The sequence below is a fragment of the Equus przewalskii genome, chromosome 1 (assembly GCF_037783145.1).
Source record: "Equus przewalskii isolate Varuska chromosome 1, EquPr2, whole genome shotgun sequence".
Classification (NCBI taxonomy): Eukaryota; Metazoa; Chordata; class Mammalia; order Perissodactyla; family Equidae; genus Equus; species Equus przewalskii.
In genome coordinates, this window is record NC_091831.1 from 66,922,557 (window position 1) to 66,943,738 (window position 21,182).

The 21,182-nt window shown below is 47.9% G+C and overlaps 1 long non-coding RNA gene across 26 annotated transcripts in view; it reads right to left on the reverse strand.

Annotated features, from left to right (window-relative positions):
* The window catches only part of LOC103545054 (uncharacterized), a 33,940-nt gene extending 13,452 nt beyond the window's left edge, over positions 1-20,488 (reverse strand). For 5 of the 26 annotated variants that reach the window (XR_011538472.1, XR_011538478.1, XR_011538473.1 and 2 more), the window contains exons 1-5: positions 20,173-20,486; positions 18,909-19,145; positions 17,740-17,822; positions 2,880-2,950; positions 441-691 (exon numbers count right to left, since the gene is read on the reverse strand). This is a non-coding gene — a long non-coding RNA (uncharacterized lncRNA). Of the gene's footprint in view, positions 1-440; positions 1,391-2,879; positions 2,951-7,434; positions 7,534-17,739; positions 17,823-18,292; positions 18,388-18,908; positions 19,146-20,172 lie in introns of those variants that run through there. The other 21 variants (XR_011538453.1, XR_011538432.1, XR_011538477.1 and 18 more) reach the window with 15 other exon arrangements.
* Between the last annotated feature and the right edge of the window lie 694 nt (positions 20,489-21,182).

Genomic DNA, 21,182 nt, shown 5'->3' on the forward strand with positions numbered 1-21,182 from the left:
ATATGACAGGGATGTCCCTTCACTTGTCACCAGAAGCTTTGCTGACACCGCAGGTCGGTGAACACAGCGGGTCGGAGGTCTCAGGAAGCCGGGTCGGCACTCAATCCTGAGTTTAGGGGGAGAGGGTTTTCCTTTCAGAAACGCCGATGTGGGGACGCTGCATCCCCATCCTTACGGATCTCTCCTGTCTTGGGGACACAGTCAACATTTAAAGCGGATGCACGCGCACCCCACAGGCCAGGCCCCTTCGGGAAAACCAGTGCTGGCCGAGTTCCTTTCAACCCAAATGGCTCCCTCGGGCGCTCGTCCACCCTGTTGCTTGTCATGTATCCATGAAGCTTACAGCCCTGATCCTGAGGCCGATCTCTGACCCAGGCCCCACTCCACTGTCCCCGCCCGGCCACACGCCAAGACTTTCACCAGGACCGTGCTGCACCTACCCTGGCGCACAGTTCTCCGCGAGCTGCAATTTCAGAACAGACACAGCCACCGCCCAGCGCACACGAGCGCGTCCCGCGGGCTGAGCCTGAAGCGAGACTAACACATCCGGGCCGGGAGCCGGGGGGGGGGCGACGGAAAGAACCGACGGCTGGCCGAGTGCGCCGAGGTTGTGGGAATCGCAGAGCCCTGGCGGAGATGGAAACAACCGCCAGCTGGCCGAGAGCGCCGAGCTTGTCCGAGTCACAGAGTCCTGGAGGAAAGAGCCGAGGGGAGACAGAAAGGGCCGAGAGTGTCTGAGGAGCAGAGCTTCTACCGAGCCGGGTGGGGAGGGGAGAGCCAAGTGTCTACGGAAAGGACCGAGCGTCGACGACAGGGTGGAGGATCCACGGAAAGAGCCACTGTTGGGCGGGGAGGGCCGAGGAATGAGGGAAAGAGCCGAGGGCCTAAGGGGAGGGCGGAGCGGCCATGTGGAGAGAGGAGGCACTGAGGGAGCAGAGGCGGAGCGAATGAGAGGGCTGGGCGGCGAGGGGCGGGCGGCGGCCATAGGGGCGGGGCCGCACGAGGAGCCGGAGTGAAGTGGGGACTCGGGGACACGGGGATCCGGGGTCTCTCCGGAGAAGCCCAGGAGCCCCCGCGCCCCCGGCGGGCAGGTAGCATCCGGGGTCTCAAGGCCGCAAGCCGGGAGGGACGCGACCCTGGAAGAGGCGGCGGGGCGCAGGCGGGGGCGCGTCTGGACCGTCGCGTAGCTGTGGATGGCGAGTGGCTGTCCTGTGCTCGCCCGCCCGCGTCGTGCGTGCGGCGTCTGCTGAGACGGGACCGTGCGGGGTGCTCCGCGGCGTCCGCTCTGCGCGGCGCGTCCCGTCGGGCGGCCCGGGCTGCAGACCGTTCGTGTTCACGTACCTTCGCCTTCCTTGGCCTTCCTTTGCGTTCTGGCGGCTGCTGCTTCCTGCTGGTCGCAGGCCCCCGAGGGGGCGCTGCTATCACCCGGGGTAGGGGGATGGCGGGCGCGGGTTGTCCCCAGGGCGCCACCGGCTTCCCTCAGGAGCACCGGCTGACGCGCAGGGCAAGAGGACGGAGCCCGAGCACGTACGGCCCTGGCAACGCCCCTGGCCCCACAGTCCCTCACGGGGTGGGGGGAGGGCGGCCTGGGTCCTGAGTGTCCCCGCCGGGTAGGCAGAGGCCCACGAGGACTGCCGGAGCGGGTGGGCCGTGAGATGGGGTGCGGGAGTGCAGCCGCACCGTCCCCTCCCTGCGTCCCTTGGGGCACGGTGGGCCCCACCTGGGCCCGACCGTCTGCGCTCCAGGCATCGGCCTCCCTCGAGCCCAACTCTCCCACCCTCTCGCCTGCCCTGCTGATGAGCGGCCGCTGGATCGCTCCCAGACTGCTCTTCCCAGGGCACGGTCTGTGTCTCCGAGGGTCTCCCTGGGAGGAGGCCCTGCGCGCTGGCTCAGTCAGACCTGGGGTACTGTAGGGACCTGAAATTGGCCACCCCAAGATACGTCTCTTTGGCATCAGGATTATTTGAGGCTGATTGCTTTTGATAAACTGGGACAGGGAAGGAGGCTCTGAGGAATGGAACTTGCCCTTTCTTAGGACACATTTACATTTGTAAGGTAAATCTCTATCTGTAAAAGGTGCCTCCCTCTCTGTACCAGGAAGAAGAAAGGAGATGACCTTCTTTCTAGAAACTCTTAATCAATACCAAAGGCAAGGACTTAAATCTGCATTTTATTGTGCTCGTCTGGTAACCTCCTGTACCTGACTTCCCTCCCCCTCCCAACGTTGGCATTTCTTTAAGGATTAAGCATCTTTCCTTAGGCTAGGAACTGATTGCTGGGCTCACCTGTGACTACCCAGCTCCAGATAATCGACTTGCCTCCTGCCACGCCCACCACCGAGATAGCCGACCATTACCTGCTGTGTCCATCAAGCACTGTGCCGACAGGGCAATCTTGTGACTATTGTGGGAGGGACATTTCAATCACATGTGAAACACCCTGTTTGGGGGTATATAACCGCTTTGTGCACCCCACTTCTTGGGTGCCCTTTCTTCCTTCGGGAAGAAAGGCCCCGGGCCATGGTTCCTCATAAAGCTTTGTTTAATTTTCTCTTGCTATTCTGTCTCATGTGAATTTAATTCATTCTCCGGCCAGATGAACCCACATTTAGGGAGAGGAAATGTCTTCCTCCCCTACAGTACCCTCCCTGCGTCTACACCCCAGGCGGCAGCCTGGCGCCTGGGGCGAGCGGTGGGGAGGACAGGAGCTCTGTGTGCTGTTTGTTCTGCTGCGAGGAACAGATATTAGCTCAGGGCCAATCATTAAATAAATGAACAACAACAGAAAAAACAGAAAGGAGGACCCCATCCAGCACCAGAGAATAGAAGGTGAAAGATGAGTGAAGCTCTTCCTCAAGCTCCACATACCCAGGTGCATACCATATGTTCAGTTGTGCCTTGAGGCATCTCAGGAATGTCAGGCTGCACTGGAGTGGCAGAAGTTCCCTTTCCTTTGTTTCCCGAGAAAGAAAGAAAAAATGGAAGGGTTAAGTTTGGTCTCTTCATTGTAACACTTACACCCAGGCAAATAAAATGTTGAGGCCCTTCTATGTGGTTGGCACTGTGTTAGGCAATGGGGATATGGAGGTAGATCAGAAAGATCTGGTTCCTGCCCTGATGGAGCTGACAAAGGGGAGGTAGGCACTAAACAATTACTCAAAATTATTTAATTACAAACTACCATAAACACAACAAAATAAGATGTGAAAATATTTTGTTTTAGGGTAGGGGTAGGAGAGGTGGAGAACCAGAGGAGGCTTCTTGGAGGAAGTGACACTTAAACTGTGGATGCAAAGCATGAATAGGAATTTCCAGGCAAAGGTGATGGTGGGTGTTCATAAGGAGCAGAGAGTTCCAGATAAGCAGAGACAAGAGCCTGTAGAACTGCCCTGAATCAGGAGGACTTGCACAGTTTGGGGAGTGGGCAACAGCTTCCTCCCATGGCCCTACCTCTTAACAGAAAACCAGGCATTTCTGCCCCCTCTCTCCACACATGTGTATGCCTCAAAGATCAGGCAAAACCTCTCTCTTCCACTTTCCCTCTCCTATCAATAGTAAGAGTTTCTGAATGGGATGAGATTTGAACAGCATCTCTAACCCAGTACACCCACAATTGGCTTCGGTTGTATTCACAGCATTTATCACTATTTACATTATTTTATGTGAAGGAAAAGCTTTCTGTTTACTGCAGGTGAAAAAGGTTCAGGTTGCTCTGAGTCATAGAGTTTGAGTTAAGGGGATTCTAGAAACAGTATATAGTATACAGGCCGGAAGATGAACTTTGGTGTCAGCCCTGAATGCTAATCTTGAGTCTTCCCTTTCCCAGCTGCAAGCTTTCGGATCCTAATTTTGCCACTTGTGAAAGGGGAGAAAACCAGTGATTTACAGTAATGTTATAGAGATAAAAAATTACCTACCTAAAATACTTAACGCAGGGAAGATGGTCAAAAAAGGATTCATTGTTTGTTGTGTCATTATTATCATAACACCTTAGGCAAGTCTAGTTTGCTTAATTGAACACTAATTACGATGGGCCAGGAATTTTTCTGGGCACTGCTCACATGCATCATCCCTGTTAGTATAAGATGTAGATCCTAGATCTTGTCCCAGGCCAGTTTCTCTGCACTTTTAAAAGTTTCTTTAGAAGAAAATACACACTAGTCTCCCTGGTCTCCTTTAAGCTTCCCTTTCTCCCCCCTAACATCTACAAGCATGGAAACAGGTCATGGTTTGCACATGTGAAAATCATTTGAGAAATCTGAGGCAGAGCTGATGTTTTTTCTTTCTAACACAGTGGGAAGGATCGTCTGTGTAGTCCACCAGTTGAAGGTTTGTACTGGAGAAAATAAGCCAAGCTGGCTTCTAGAGATTTCCAGGTGTTGGAAGGGCCAGGTTTTACAATGCTTCCATGAGTCTGAGGGTTACACATCCAGCCCTGCCATCAGCCCACCAGTGACTAGATATTAGTGGTCTTGAGCACTGGCTGCATATTAGACCCAGCTGGGGAGCTTTAAAAATTGCCAATGATTGGGCATCACACCAGGCCAATTAAATAAGAGACTCAGGGTGAGAACCAAGCTCAATACCTGTGAAGAATTCCCTCGGTAATCCTAAAGTGACACCAGGGTTGATAACAACTGATTTAAATAAAGAATTCTGGCCTCATTGGGTCCACTGAATGAAGCTTTGTGAGAATATAGCTAGCTATCTATATATGTATATTTGTGAGAATAATATATATCAAAGATCTGTACATGCCAGACATTTCCCACACATTTTCTTACTTGAAGAATAATGCTCTGTGGTAGAAAGCATCTCCATTTGACAGATAAGGTAACAGAGGCAATAAAGGCTTCAGTTCCCTGCTTAAGATTACAGAGGTGGAGTTAGGTCTTGGATTCTCATTCATTCATTCAACAAACATTTGTTTAATGCTTACATGCTGGGCACTGTTTTAGGCACCATGATACAACAATGAGCAAGAGAGAATCTTCTCATGGAGAGTGCATTCCAGTGGTGAGGGCAAAGAGAGACGTAAAAGAATCTCAAATAGTGACAAATGCTATAAACACAACCAAAGCCAATTATGGGGGTAGAGAGAAATGCAGTTGCTATTTTTGATATTTTGCAATGTCTCTGAAGTGACATTTAAATAGAGCCGTGAATAGAGAAACAAGGGAGAAAGTCAAGCAAATGTCTGAGGAAAGAGCATTCCAGGATAAAGCTCTGGGGAGAGCAAAGGCCTCAAGGGCGAGGTGTTTGGTGCATTCAAGCAACAGCTGAGAAGAGAGCCGAGCTAACCTAGAAGGAAAAGGGAAGAGAAGTGGGTCAAGTGTCATGCCATGTGATTTGAGTTGATTTTTTTTTGGGGGGGGCTTCCAGCATTTGTTCCTCCTCTGGTGATTACCCACTTCTACTGTTAGCAACTATATTTTGCTTTGTAGAGACCACTCCTCCCCCATCCCAGTGCTGTGGTTTGGTAGGATTAACCCCCAATTCTGACTCTAAACTTGGTCTCTGCTTAGAGACCAATTAGAAGACTAATGTGGTATCTCAATCACGATCTTGGTTCAAAGATGGGCATAAGACTCAATCTGAGACTCAGAGGTGAAAGGAGATGTCTGCTATAATTTCTTAGCTAGTAATGTTCTCTCCTTCCTGGAAAGACCTACAAAAAGAGGGAGCTATGCAGATATGATGACATAGCTGCTATGGCTATTTTGCTGTTGCAGAGGAGTGCCCACCTGGAGAAGTTGGAGGACTACCACGTAGAGCCTAGAGATTATGCCAACACCAAGTAAAGCAGAACAGAGAGCCAGAATGAAAGCAGATCCTTGATTTTGACACCTGAATGGTTAGATCAACCCACACCTATAACACTTGCTCCTGCCAGACTTTGCAGTTACATAAAACAAAATCTCTTCATTGTCTATACCAACTGAGTTGGGTTCTCTGTCCCTTTGTATAAGTAGTTCTAAGTAAGAATTACTATAGGTATTTTTTTCCTTGATAAAAGGGAAGCCAAACTCTTAGCCATTTTTCTGTCAAATCTTGAGTTACAGGTCTTCAAGAAATGTTTGAGGGGATCAATGAGCCTCTGAGGCTATCTTCATTCCCTCCTAATTATCCCCCATCAGCAGCCATGATATAGCCCTGCTCCATGATTGCTGCTTCTTCCTCTCCCTCACTCACAGGCCCCACAATGAAGAGATGCAAAGTTGGACCCACACTTCATTATTGTGAAATACCACTTTAGACCTTAGACCATACCATGTTTGATGGGCTCTAAATGTTTTGTATTTGTCTTCATGAGAATTCATAGTATTTCTTGGATCTGTGGCTTGAAGTCTTTTATAACTTTTGGAAATTTCTCAGCCATAATTGTTTCAGATATTGCTTTAGCTCCATTCTCTTCCTACTGTCCTTCTGAAACGTTGATTACATGTGTACTGGGTATTGTCAGCATTTCCTATATGTCTCATATACACTTCTTTTTGTATATTTCATTCACTTTTTTCATTCATGCTTATTATTTTAAGCCTCCAAGTTTGTGGTAATTTGCTACAGCACCCTTAAGGAAACGAATACCTTCATTCTCAGTCGTCCAATCCTGGCATAACCAACCCACAATCCCCTGTTGTAAATTCCCTCTGTTTGAAATACCTGGTAATGTTTCTCTTTCTCCACTGAAATACAAAATGATATACCACCCTCCCCCACTCTAAACTCTCAGAACCTTGTATTTTGATCCCAAGGGGAATTAGTGAACAGTTCATGTGTGTAGTTAATACCAATGCATATTTTTTCACCTGTCATACTCAAAACTTGCTAATTGCTAAATATTTTGTGCAATTCATCCTTATAATTTCACTTAATATTTCATCTTGGAAACTTCCTGTATTGAGCCAACCATGCTATTTTACAGCTGAATACTTTTATCAATTGAATATACTGTAACTCAATTAAATGGTCCCTGAAGGATCGTTTTGCTGTTTTCATTTTTAAAAACACTTACCAAAAAAAATTCCTGCACTAAACTTATATGTAAATCTGAGAGGATTTTTTTTGTGAGATATCAGTAACATAAGTACCTAGCTTTGGGATTCCTAGATCCAAGGGACTATGTGACTGAAATTCTAACACATAATACCAACTCTAATTTCTTCTATAAGTGTACCTATCACAGGGCTATCACCAGAGACTGCTTCATTATATAATAATATTTGGAGAATTGTGCCTTTTATGATCCAACTGGCCTAAAAGAACAGCCATCAGGGCAATCATCATTCCTAGTGTTTCGTCACTGGTGAGGCATCTACATTTCTGGGAATAATGAGATGAAACACAACAAGGAAACCACTGAAGCTAAGCAGCATAGTCAACAATAGTTCTGGGAAATGGGAGTGGTCTCAAGGAACAAAATAACTCAACTCACCTGTAGGAAAGTCAGAGGAAACTCTGCTCAATTACTCAAGAAAACTCTGTCATCTGTGCAAGGAAAGGAGCCATAAGATGGGTGAACCATATCGTTGCACTGAAAGAATGTGCAATAAAGCTGGAAATTAAATTGATGCTGAAGGAGATTTTTGATACTTGTATCATTCAGGGTGCATGCAGGAAACAGAAACTACTTAAGTATCTCCACTAGAAAGGGCTTTACTATAGGAAATTAGACATCCACAGAATTATTGCAAGGGCTAGTAGAATGGAATTTGGTGTCTGCTGCTAGGCTCAGGCTCAGGGTCAGGCCTCAGCAGATGTAGTCCAGAGATGGGGGAACTGCAGGAAATTCTCCCTGATGTCTCAGTGCCCCTGACCATGAGGTTGGTGACTAGGCAGTGCAAAGTGCCTTTGGGTCACTGGAAAAACTGATGCCTGCCAGGGCCTGGAGTTGCTACCAATGCAGGAAAATAAATATATCAAATGTCCCTGCTGCCCTTCACTACCCCTTCTGCCTTCAAATCTCATGCAACTGCATTACATTGATGGAACTTAAATCAATTCTAGAACCGTGGCATCAAGGGAGTTTTGGAAATGTTCTTTTCAGCCCTCTCAAATATGGGAAGTACTGCTGATGAGGATTTTTAGGCTGCTTAATTTTAAAACAGTTTATGATGAGGATTTTTAGGCTGGTTACTTTTAAAACTGCAGATGAGATTCAGGCTCCAAGGAGTGGAATTTGTTTGCCCCTTTGTTGGGAAACATTTACATTTCTAAGGGAAACCTCTATCTGTGAAGATGCCTCCCTCTCTGTGCCAGGAAGAGGGGGGATGGTCTTATCTCTAGAGGCTCTTGGTCAATGCCAGAGGTAAGAACTTAAGTTGGTTACTGTCTGGCAACCTCCTGTAACTGACCCTCCCCCCCACAGATCCTCCTTTGTCTTTAGCCAAGGATAAAATTCAAGCGGTGACTTCTGCCATTTACTCAATCCGGTTTGATTCTTATCTACCATTTTAACTTTTTTACATATTCTTTGTCTTGTAAAGAGATAACTCACATACCTATGCCTTAAATTTAGCCCTAACCCTCAACTTGGGGCAGCAGCAGGAGCTCTGACTGCCCGTGGGTCCTGTCCCCACGCACCAGCTCTGCCTGCCCATGGATCCTGTCCCCATGCCAGCGGGGGCAGCAGCAGCCACTCGGCCTGCCCATGGGCTCTGTCCCCATGCCAGCGGGGGCAGCAGAAGCGGCGGCAGCAGAAACTCTGACTGCCCATGGGTCCTGTCCCCATGCTATTCTACTCTCTAAATAAAAGAGCACTACTGCCAGATCTTGAGAGTCCAAGAAATCTTTCTTTCGACTCCTCGGCTCACCGACCCCGCATCACTGCAACACAAGAAAGAATGTAGAAGGGGATAGAAATGGGTGTTGAGTGTAAATAGATGACATTTGGTGAAGTCCCCAAGCAGGAATTTCATTGAGCAATACTTGTGCATGTAACAATCAGGGAGTCATGTAATGCTTATGAGTACTTTAGGAATGCTTTGTTAGTGAAAATCACTTATACTTGCTTGTCCAGTATCCTTCCTCCATTTATATATAAATACATTCTTCTCTGGGATCACGGACTACTGTCAATATCCCATACCCTCCCTTAGCCTATGCTGTGGCCACCTTGTTTAATTAACTCTATCACTTTCTCCACCCATCCTTCCCTCCCTTCTTCCCTTCCCTCCACTCTCTGTCTCTGTCTCTGTATCTCTCATTATTTTTTGGTTCTGGTTCTTCCTGAAGTTCTATTTTCCCTCAATTTTATATGTTATTCCATAGCCTTTAAAAATATTTCTTTTGCTTATGTTAACAAAAGGCAGTTTCTGTTTCTAGCAACCAGATAGCCACTGGTAAGAATTTCTATCTCCTTCTTACCTATCAAAAGTCAAGCAAGGGGACCGGCCCTGTGGCAGAGTGGTTAAGTTAGCGTGCTCTACTGCAGGCGGCCCAGTGTTTCATCAGTTCGGATCCTGGGTGCAGACATGGCGCTGCTCATCCAGCCACATTGAGGCGGCATCCCACATGCCACAACTGGAAGGACCCACAACTAAGAATATACAACTATGTACCGGGGGGCTTTGGGGAGAAAAAGGAAAAAATAAAATCTTTAAAAGAAAAAGTCAAGCAAGTTGTGAGATATATGTCCTGGGTTTTCCAGAGGAGTTCTAATGTCATGTGATCTTATTCTCTTCAAATAAAAATGATTGTTAGATTTTTAACTAGTTTGCTTTGTTTATACCTCATAAAACTTTTCCTAAAATGATACCACAAATCAGAAAATATGGCCTCCTGAGCTTCATGTCACTTTGGACATATGGATAGGTAAGGTATAGGTATGCTGGGCCACAAGCTAGGCAGCTGATGACCGTATCAGCTGCTGAAGGCCTAGGCAGGGAAGAGAAATTTGATGAAGTAGCACTCTCAAGAAACATTAATAATCCAATGAAGATCTGATATTAGCCCGAATCTGGGAATGAGCTATCGAAGAAGTAGGTCCTGCCTTCTACACTTTCTATAATTTCTTTCCAGGCCCTCTTAGGAGAGACAGGCTTATGCCTATAACATCTTCTGACCCTCTGAGAAATGACGATAATGCAACAACGAAGTCCCAGATCCATTGATATTTCCACATTCATAACATTTATTTTTCAGAGCTGCTAGGAGTTACCTAATATGAGATAAAGCCTCTGGAGAACATGGCACTAGAAAACCTCTTTCCCCTTCCTGATTATGTGCTGATAGTAGGGGACCTGTGGATGGCCACTTTCTCACTGTGCTAACATGTTCTTCCCTCTGTGTGAGCGCATTCCTGATGTCTCCCTGTGATTCCAAATTTCCTCCTCTTACAAGAACCCCAGTCAGACAGGATTAGGCTCCACCTTAATGGCCTCATGTAACTTAATCACCACTTTAAAGTCCTTGTCTTCAAATACAATCACCTTCCGAGGTGCTAAGTGTCAGGGCTTCAACATATGAATTTTGGGAGGATACAATTAAGCCCATAATGGTAACAAGGATTCAAAGAAGCCCAACTTTTGGTACAACTTACTTAAGGTCTCTGAACCTCAGTTTATTCACCTGTGAAGTGGGTATAGAACAACACAACTCCTGGGGCTATTGGGAGTATGAAATGGGATGAGCCATGTAGAATGTCTAGCCTGTGCCTGGGACATGTGAAGTGTGTGTGCATTAAAGCCTTATGCCCCTGAGTCAGGCAGTCATTTTGGTTACCGTTTAACTCAGCTGCTGGGATGCTCATTCAACAGCACCATCTTCCTCTGATTTTACCTTGATCATGAAGCCTAAGTTGTTACCCAAAGCCAGTGCATTTCAGAGCCAGGATTTCCATCTAGGCCTGTGTGATTCCAGGCTCATGCTGCCTTTCTGCATGCATGGGGGCTGAAGGGGTAGGGGAGCTGCTAAACTGGTGAGAAGTTACCTGCAGGCCCTGAGCTTCTTTGGCTACAACCTGCCCCTAGAACTTAAAAGCCTCCCCATATTTGCATCTGAATCCACACCTCTCCTGGGTCCTAGAGGAGAGGGCAGTAGATACTGAGCTTCTCAAATCGAGGACTGTGTTCAGTACCAAGCCAAGGGTGGAGTCAGCTGTGGAACTCAGCAGTTTGCCTAAAGCCCCTGTGCCTCACCACCATCATACAAGCTTCTGGGTTTCATAGGACTTGCAGGAGCATAGGTATAGAGTATCAAGAGCCAAGACTCCAAAGGCAGAGAGCCTGCATTTTACTCAGCTTTACTGATGAATTCATTTATCAGTTACATATTGGTTTTAGCCTCTCTCTGGAGCCTCAGTTTCCTCATTTGAAAGAAATAATACCTACCTCATGGGGCACTTGCAAGGATTAAAAGAGTTAATATTTAGAAAGCACTTAGAATATTGCCTGGAATATAGTAAGCGCTATATAATTGTTAGCTATTAATAATAAAAATAACTTTATTAACAATATTATTATCCTCACTCCATATGAATTCTCACGCCATATGAATTGTGGGCTTCTGGAGGAGAAGGTTAGCATGCCTGCGGCAAAGTCATCCGTTCCGTTCAAAGCCAGAGAACAAGTGGGTAAGGAAGATGACCCAGGATCGGACATCCGCAGGCCTGGTGGACAGGCTGTGCAAGAGACAGGCAGGGTGGAATCCCAATGATCCTGAGGATCGAGGAAAGGGAGGATATTTTTGGGGTCCGCTTCTGAAAGCCATGAAAAGAGTAAGCCAGCCACCCATTAAATGGCCTAAATTAAGAGAGGTCCAATAGGGCCCTGAGGAAAACCGGCTCCCCCAGCTACACACACACACACACACACACACTTTGTTCCAGAGGCTGTAGGACTGCCTCAGGCGATACACAAACTGGGACCTGGAGGCCCGGGGCCGTACAGTGATCCTGAATCCGTATTTCAGATCTCAGAAGTGCTCCAGACACCCGTGGGAAACTCCAAAAGTTGGCTATCGGTCCTGATACCAGTCCTGCACAGCTACGAGTGGCTGCATGGAGGGTGCTCCATAACCCATAACAGGCTTGAAGCTGAGGATGCAAAGGAAGACAAGAAGATGAAAAGGCAGGCCACCCTGCTCGCTGTGGCCCGCCAGTCTCCTCAAGGTAACCTGAGGGAGAGGAGGCATATGCCATGGGTGAGTAACCCCGGCCCCCACCGAGGGGCCAGGAGGCCACCAACAATGTCGGGGGCTAATCGGTGTGCGTACTGCCAATAGGAAGGGCGTTGGTGGCAAGATTGTCCGAACCGTCCCCAGGGAGGGAAGGGATCGAAGAAGACCGAGCTGTGGCAGTTTCCCTTGACCACAGATGAGACATGATGGGGCTGAGGGACACCCCCTCCCCCGGTTGGCTCCAGGAGGCCCCGGTGACCTCCGCAGGAAGGAGGAGAGCAGGCTGAATCTTTGCTCCCTAGTGGAGCCATGTTCTTGGTGTTGAATGCCCACAAGGGAAACCTATCTGAAGGAAAGTGTGAACTGAAGGAGGTCTCAGGAAAGGGAGAGACCAGAAGATTTCTGGAGCCCTGGACCTGTGAAACAGGGTCAAAACTGCCTCACTGTGTGTACCAGAATGCCCCGTTCCCCACCCCCTTCTAGGGAGGGACATGCTCTGTAAGTTAGGGGCCTCCACAGGCCGGGAACAGGAGAAAACCGAGATCCAAACGCCAAAAAGTGGGGGAGGTGAGCTGATGGCCCTCTTGCAGGATACAGCAGCCCCTGAGAAGGGAGAGATTCCCCTACATGTTTCAAGCAGGGCTAACTCGGAACCATGGGCCCAAGGACAGGTGGAGTGAGCAGCCGGTGGCACGCCAGGAAAGGTAAAAGGGAAGCAGGTAGGTGGCTGGTCCCGGGTAAAACATATACCCCTTGAAGCCAGAAGCCATAAAGAGGAAGCTTTCCCGGAATCAGTAAGTTTTCAGAAAAGGGGAATCTAGATTTGCTCGAGACCTTAGTGCTCTCAATGCTGTGTGCTCCTGGGGCTATAATAGTAAATGTCTTCCCTTCGTTTCTGGCACAGAGTGCCTACAACTCCTGTAATTGCCCATATGAGAGCCACATGGCACATCTTTGGTTATGAGAATTACTTTAGGGCTCAGTTCCTGAAATAAGTCCAGAGCCAGAAAGGTGAAGTGGTTTGTCTGGTGTTATTCCTAACAAGCCCCTTTCAACACCACCTGAACTGGTGTTAACGAGGTGAGTGTTGGAGAAGCCCTAAGGGTGGGGCCTGGGTGCTGGGGAAACCACCTGTGTGATTTGATTCGGGGCTTGGAAGTTTCAGGCCCGTCCCCGCCCCCACCCCTGGGGTGGGGGAGGGGGCAAGAGGGGCTGAAGACCACGTTGAGTAGCCAATGGCCAATGACTGTAATCGACTATGCCTAGGCGATGGAGTCTCCGTTAGACTCCGAAAGGACGGTGTTCAGACAGCTGCCGCGTTGGCGAACACATGGAGGTTTGGGGAGAGTGGCACACCCAGTGGGAGCTCCTCCTCCCTGCCATACATGTTTTGCTCTATGCACCTCTTCCATGTGGCTGTTCAGAAGTGAGAGGTTCTCCTGAGTTGTGTGAGCCGCTCTATCAGAGCACTCAAACCCAAGGAGGTGGTGGTGGGAACCTGAGGTCTTCCAGCTGGTTTGTCAGGAGCACAGGTCACGACCCGACCTTGCAATTGGCATCGAAAATGGGGGCAGGGAGAAGGGTAATCCTGCAGGGTGTGATTCTATCCCCAGGAGGATAGAGTCAGATGTGAGCTAAGTATGTTCAACTTCTTGACCAGTAAGGGATATAAGGTGTCTAAAGGTATGGCTGTGCTTTTTCTGTTTTGGATCCTTTACATTGGATGCATGGCTATCAGCCTCTCTGATAAACTACGGGGACCAGAAACGGACGCTTTTGAATGGGTAAGCTAGACACCATGGTGAAAGGATAGCCCCCATGCTTGAGAGCTGTAGCTGTCACCTGCTTGTTAATCAAGAAAGCAAAAAAAATTGGCTATGGGCCTACCTATGAGGGTTTGGACCCCTACATCAATTCTCTAGTCTACCAGTGACTGAGGACACCTCTGGCTATCCCAAAAGAGAATACTGCACTGTCAAGATATGATGCTAGATTCCCTTCAGATTTCTTTAAAATCCTGTCATATCTTAAACCCTGCTGCCCTTCTCCTTGATTCCAATGGGTCTTTAAGCCATGCCTGCCCAGAAGTGACCTCCAGCCACAGAGGTCTCCAGAGTGAATCATGGACGTTAAACATGGGCCAGAGATGCTTAAACTGCTAGAAGTGGTACAGGTCCCCAAGAAAGTAGCTGGGATCCATGGTAAAGGACATAATGTGGCCGCTGCAGCTGCAAAAATGGCCGCTCCATCAGGAGAGCTTCTCTAGTTACCATTAATTTCCACACTGCCCTTGTGTGAACTGACACCTTCTGTGAACTTACTACAGATGAAGTGAGGAAAGCTACTACACAGCATTATCAGTGGTCCCCAATAGTCAAGGGCTGGATGACAAACAAACGAGGCAAGGTTTATGTCCCCAAATAGCTTTAGTGTACTCATCCCAACTTAACTCGCAAGGATTCAACCCACTTTGATTTTGGTAACACCATGACGTCACAGAGACCATCTCTGACCTCATAGAGACCCCTTCTGCCCTCACTGACAGACAGAGATCTCAGCTGACCTAACAGAGACATCCCCTGACACTTTAGACACTCCCCCTGACCACACAGAGACATCCCATGCCCACACAGAGACTTGTCTGACCACCCAGAGACCTCCACTGACCTCATGGTGAACCCCTCTTCCCTCAAAGTGAGGTCTCCTGATTTCACAGAGAACTCCCTGAACACACAAAGAACTCCCATGACCTCCAAGAAACCTCTAGTGACATTATAGAGACCCCCATCTGACCTCACTGAGACCTGATATCACAGAGGCCAACAATTACCTCAACAAGACCCCCTACAACACAGTGAGAACTCCACTAATTTCATGGAAACCTCAAGTGACTCTCATCAGATCTAGGATGTCAGGGAAATGAAGAGAGGATGGTGGGTGCACCCGCCCCTCCCCAACTGACTAATCCCATGGGTCCTATTGACTTTTAGCACTCTGGAAGCCCTGCTCCATGGAGGGAAAACCCTTCTTTCTATCTACACATGCACAGCAAAGGTGACTGGTCTCAGGAAGGCCCTTGGGCTTGCTGAAGGACAGGTACTTGTGGCACTGAAAGTGTAGGGGAGCCCACTGGTGGTGGCCGGGTGCAGCTGCTGGTGAACTGGGATTCACAAGTTCTACAACTGTGTCTCACATCCCCTTCTCCCCTACTGCTCAGGTCCCACTTCCATCCTTTGAAAATAGCTTTCTGCCCCTCTTTGCCTATCAGCAAGGCTAACCCTCCTGCATGCTGATCATCCGGGGCCTCCTTTATTGTTTGACAGAACAAGGCCTCACGTCAGGAAGGAACTTTTCAACACAGGGAGCAGTAAATGTTTGACAAGTCAACAGGGCTCAGGAACGCTAACCAAAGGAGTGTGGCAACACTAGGCATGCCATGCCCCCTGCGGAAATAGTGGGGAAATTGGCAGGCCTGCCCTTCCATGGGCAGGCACCTCCCTTCACTCTGGAGTTACGAAAGCCATGCCCTCCTGCTGCCCAGAGCTCTACTCTTGAGAGAAATCCATGACTAAGGGCCAAGGCAGGCCTTACCCTGGCCATCTCCCTGGGTGCACTGTACAGGGCACAGGGAGAGGCGTATCCTCTGGAGGAGCCTGCTTTGTCTGAAGGAAGCCGACCATTCCAGCTTTCTGGGATGTCTCTGTCCAGGGTCTAGGATGGGGAAAAGGATCCTGAGACCTGAAAGTACCTTGGCAGTTGTTATCAGCCTGGTTGGAGCAGGAGGCTGCCAGGCAGCTAGTGTGCCCAAACTGTGTCTCAACCCCTCCACATTCGGGCCCCTCCTAGGCCAGGCCGGGCTCCCGAGGGAGGATGATGAACTTGGCAGCAGCCGGTGCAAGGGCACCAGCAGCGGGGTTGGTGTCCCACAGCCTCCTGGGATGCATTGGGTGGGGTGGGGCCCCCCTGTGGTGTGGCATGTGGAGTGGGCTGCCTCTGGTCACCTCTGGGGCAGGGATCCACCTCAGCTCAACAGATGCAAATGCAACAAATGACACTTGGAGAGGAGCTCAGGGATCATCATGCCCCTGCCTCAGGGTAATTCCTCTTGCCCCACGCACGACTCCTATCAGACCCAATCCCAACGTGTCCAGGTCCAGATTTGAGACCACAGTGGTGAACTTGGAACCTACTTCTTACTTCCCTGTCCAGCCTACTGCAGTGGTGTTCTTGGTGGTTGGGGAAATGGCACTGGCGGTGGCTGCAGTGGTAAAGGCCATGGTGGCAGCTGCTTCCCAGACATCTGGCATCTTGGGGACCCGAGGAGTGCATCGTTGGTGTACCCACACCCTCCCCAGCCCCCCATATCTCCCATCTGTCCTAGTGACTCTCACCACTCCAGGAGCCCTGCTTTCTTGACTTACAGCCATCTCTTTGACTGCACTTGTTTAAATTACATGGCCTTGAAACCTCCCTCCATAAACTATTCAGATCAAAATCCTCCCTGGAACCTTCTGAGTTGGCTGAGAACAGAGCAGCAAAGTCCACAACATTCTCCGAAGTTAGAGGAAAGATTTTCATCTTGAACTTCCTGGGCACACCCCTGGCCTCCTAAGCAGGCTTCATCTGACATTAATTATGGATTTCAGGCCATCCCCTTCTGTCTTTTTGAATCTGGTCTGCCTACCAGTATTTCATGTTCTGGAGAATATCTTGGGTATTTTCCAGGTGAAACTTCAGAGTTTCCTCATGGCTTTGCTGCCTCAGTTGGTCCAACAGCTTATGGAGGTGGGCCTCCTGGGCCCACGTGACTTCACATATGTTAACTCACCATGAACCTGTGAGTGAAAGCATCTCACACTAGTTCTATTCAATGGGTTCTTCCCTAATGTGAGATTTCTGCTTATTGGAGGAGATAAGAGGCACTTAAAAGACTGCCCACAGATGTTCATTCGTTCTTTTCTCTATGTATGAATTCTAGGCTAATCAGTCAGTCATAGTTCCTGGTTAAAAACCTTCCCCATGTAAGTTACATATGCACGGTGTGTTACTCTCTTGCGTGCATTGAGATTTCTTCTTCTTCTTCTGTTTTTTTTTGTGAGGAAGATTAGCCCTGAGCTAACATCTGCTGCCAATCCTCTTTTTGCTAAGGAAGACTGGCCTTGAGCTAACATCTGTGTCCATCTTCCTCTACTTTATATGTGGGACGTCTGCCATAGAATGGCCTGCCAAGTGGTCCAATGACTGCACCCGGGATCCAAACTGGTGAAGCCTGGGCCACTTAAGTTGAACGTGTGAACTTAACTGTTGTGCCACTGGACCAGCCCAGAGATTTCTTCTTTATAACACCTCAACTGTCCAGTTGGTTAATTTTGTAACTTCATAGACTATGTTTCATAGACTAGGTATTTGAGCCATGTTTATACAATTGTCCTTTTATAAGATCTCAGGTTATAGCTCTGAGCTCAGGTCAATATCTTTCCTAAATTAAAATTATGCAAAACTTTCTGCTGGGATGGCACTTACTCCCAACTCAAATTATAGTCCCGTTATTGTGCTTTACTAGTAATCATCCCATTCCCAGGCCTCTAATGTAGGGGACCAGGGTTCAACCCAAGAAACTTACCATCACTGTACAGTTAGATGGATTATTCCTGCAGATATCTGGTATAGGTACCATTTCTTGGTTTTAAAGGTTACTTCTCCTGCCTAAAGTAAATTAAAAAATAAATTTCTCAAGAGGCATTAGGGAACCCAAGTGTTGTACAGCATGCAAGGCAAATATTGACCCTTACACAGGGCAAGAATGTGAAATGGAGCAATGTACTAGTGTCTAAAAACAGTTTTAGGGCACTGTCAATTACAAAATGTTTTAAAGATTGAAGAGAAAACTAAGACGGATTTTGGTAAGGTTATGAGAGAAGAAATCATCAAGGGGAAGGGATGAGGGCAAAGTTCACAATATGAAACTTTTGATCCAAAGAGGACATAAACTATAAATAAAAGACATTGACAAATGCTAGGAATAATGACAACATTGAGAATTTTTCCCCACTGGATTCTCATACTTTCCTGAAAAGACCATTGACTTAAGGAAACCTGCAGTTGGCATTACCAAGGTCCTAATCCCTCACTGACTAGGCTTCTCCTCATAGTGAACACACATGCCTGGAGCTTACCCAGCTTCAGGCCTTGTAGGAATCCCCTTTCTTCCCTCCACAACTCCTCTCCTTGCTCCAATGGGAAATTGTGTCTTATTTGTGGAGTTGCCACCCTGTTCATGGGAAAAAGCCACTTGAATTTTGAACTGTGTTTTAAGAACCGTACATATTCCTCAAGTCAAGGACAGGATCTCAATGAACAACTAAGTGAGCATTAAAGAAAATCTTGTAAGTCCTTGAGCAGAGCAGGAGGAACACCGTGACACCAAGCCCAAAGCATTGAGGAACTCGTGGATGTCCACGAGCAAGCTCACAGAGTAAAGATCCCCAGTGTTTTCAACAAGGGAGGAATTAAATGTTTCTAGTTAATCCGGAATAACCTAAGTTTATGCCTGCCTGGTATTTTTTCTACTGTGGTCTCAAACTCTGGGATTGCTGCTTAGAACAGAATAATTACTTAGGAATTGTTTAATCTTATTGTTTAGTTATTTTAAAAAAATCCATTGAGTTTTCAGCACTGTTCTGGGTGCTGGCAATAGAGCAACAACAAAAACATAAAATTGTGGTCAAGAAGACTATATTCTAGTGAAGGGACAAATTACATGTCACTAAATCAATAAATAAACAGAATTACCTTCTCGTAGTTGTGTTATGAAAGAATAAAAATGAGAGCTGAGAGGGGAGCATGATATGTGGAAACTTCCCTGGATACTTGAGTAAATAAGTCCTTGTTGACAGACTCAACAACAGAGAGAAGATGACTGATGTTCTCCAGCATCACATCTCTGTATAGCTTTCGCTGGGATGCGCCCACCAAGGCCTATTCTTCCTGGGTGAAGTCCACAACCACATCCATGAAGGTCGCTGATTCCTAAAACATTGTGGACATTCTGGTTGAGACGGGGACATCTCTACCAGAGTCCAGGGGCAGAAAGTTGACATGATAGAGTTGGGGAAAGGAGGCTGTAGGTATAGAAAGCTCAAGTCCTCTTTGGGGTTCTAGCCAAACGCTTCCCTGTGCTGATCTGGCATGTGTTATTCATGCATAACTACAAACGTATATACAGTCTGTACACAGCCTTAATACATACTAGCTTCATTATAAAGGACTATCACATGATGTGCAATGTGAAAGAAACTGGACATTTCCCAAAAATATGGTAAATCTCATTTACAAACTGGCACGTTTAATATAGTTTATTGGTTGTCAACTTAAGAATACATAACTAGACTCTCCTCACCAATTTAAAGTAAATCACAGACTCATCACATAGCAGGCAATATCAATTGCCTGTGACATATAACTGTGATTATATGTAAACATTTCCCCTATAGGAACCTTACCTTTCTCCTTTGTGAAATGGTTTAACAACCTCTTACAAATGTTGACAGATCCAATGAGCTAATTTGCAAAGCACTTCCTTTATATCAAACACTCAATACACATAAGTAATAAGTACGTTATTTGAATGAAGCCATGCTGACCATTCTGCAGAATGGAACAGACTTAGAGAACACAGATCGGCATGTGCAGCCTCTGTCTCTTATCCGTACACATTCCCTGTGTTCACTACAAGGTAGAAGGACAGATGGTCCAGAAACACAACCCAAGGGTCCCTGATAATTCTATACAGAAGGATGGCCCTAGCCTGCCCCACCTACAGTGAGGTTTCCATTGTCAATTTTCTCTGGGACCTCCAAGCATCTGTTATCATTGTAGTTTAGTCCTATGCATCTGATAGGTAACAGAAGCCTCTCAATTGTATATGGTCACTCCAGGAACCCCCAAATGGCCACAGAACCCTCCACCCCATCCCCAACACTGCCCCTCATCCCTGCCTGCTGAGCTGTGCTCACCCCACCCCAGCTCCGACCCACCCAAAGTGAGTCCGACCCACCTGAAGAGTCCACAGCCGCCCCATAGAGACAGCAGCTGAGCCTGAGACCAAGTCTGAGAAGTCTGAGCGTGACAGCGGTGCCTGCCATAAGACTTGGATGCCTTCTGTGGCAGGAACATCCTCTTCAGGCCTCACGCAGGCTGAAGGTCCCGCCCCAAATATTCAGGGCAAGAGCAAATTGCAGCGGCAGGCCAGCTGCTCCATGGCCTGAGGGCTGAAAGGAGTCACAGTCACTGCTGCTTATAGCGCTTAGGAGAGCACCAGTGTATCAACCCTTTCCTCCATCATGCCGGTTGCCACGCACATCACGCTGTGCGTTCCTCCACTCCCCTCCCCTCATGCAGCTCCCCACGCCCACCACACTCTGCGCTCCTTCACGGCCCTCCCCTTCCTCCCGGCATCCTCCACGCTCTGACCCTGAAGCCATGCTGCCTGGCTAAAGCAGGTTTAATTAATGGCGCCTGAGGCCAGCTCCCGAGGGCTCCTGAGGCAGTTTGAAACCCAGCAAAAGCTCCCTGGTGCTGCCATTAAGACTAAGTTCCCGTTTTCAAAGCCACCTTTCCCTCCATCCCCTCCATCTGGTCGGGCTACTGGAACCCTCACAGTGGAGAACTCCCAGCTGAGGGGTCTACACTTTGGTCATGCCTCATAGAAGAACAGCCCCAGCCATAGTATTAAAAGGAGGAAACATCACAGCGGACAGCTCTAATTCCTGCACTATAGACAGGAAATGCAGAAGCCCAGTAAGTGACCCCCAAGCCCCTTCTCTGAGGCCCCACTCAGTGGGTCCACAGGACCTCCTTACCCACCATGGGCCTCTTGGCCTAGTTAACACAGGCAACAAGATCAGAAGTTCCCAGTGTTTTTTTCCCAAAATGTTAGTGTGGTTTTATCTAGGTCACTGTATTTTGGGATCTCTTTGTTAGAACAGCTTAACCTACACCTTAGCTAATATACCCTTCCCCAGGTCATCTGACTGATAAATCAGATGGAACTCTTCGTTGTTACAC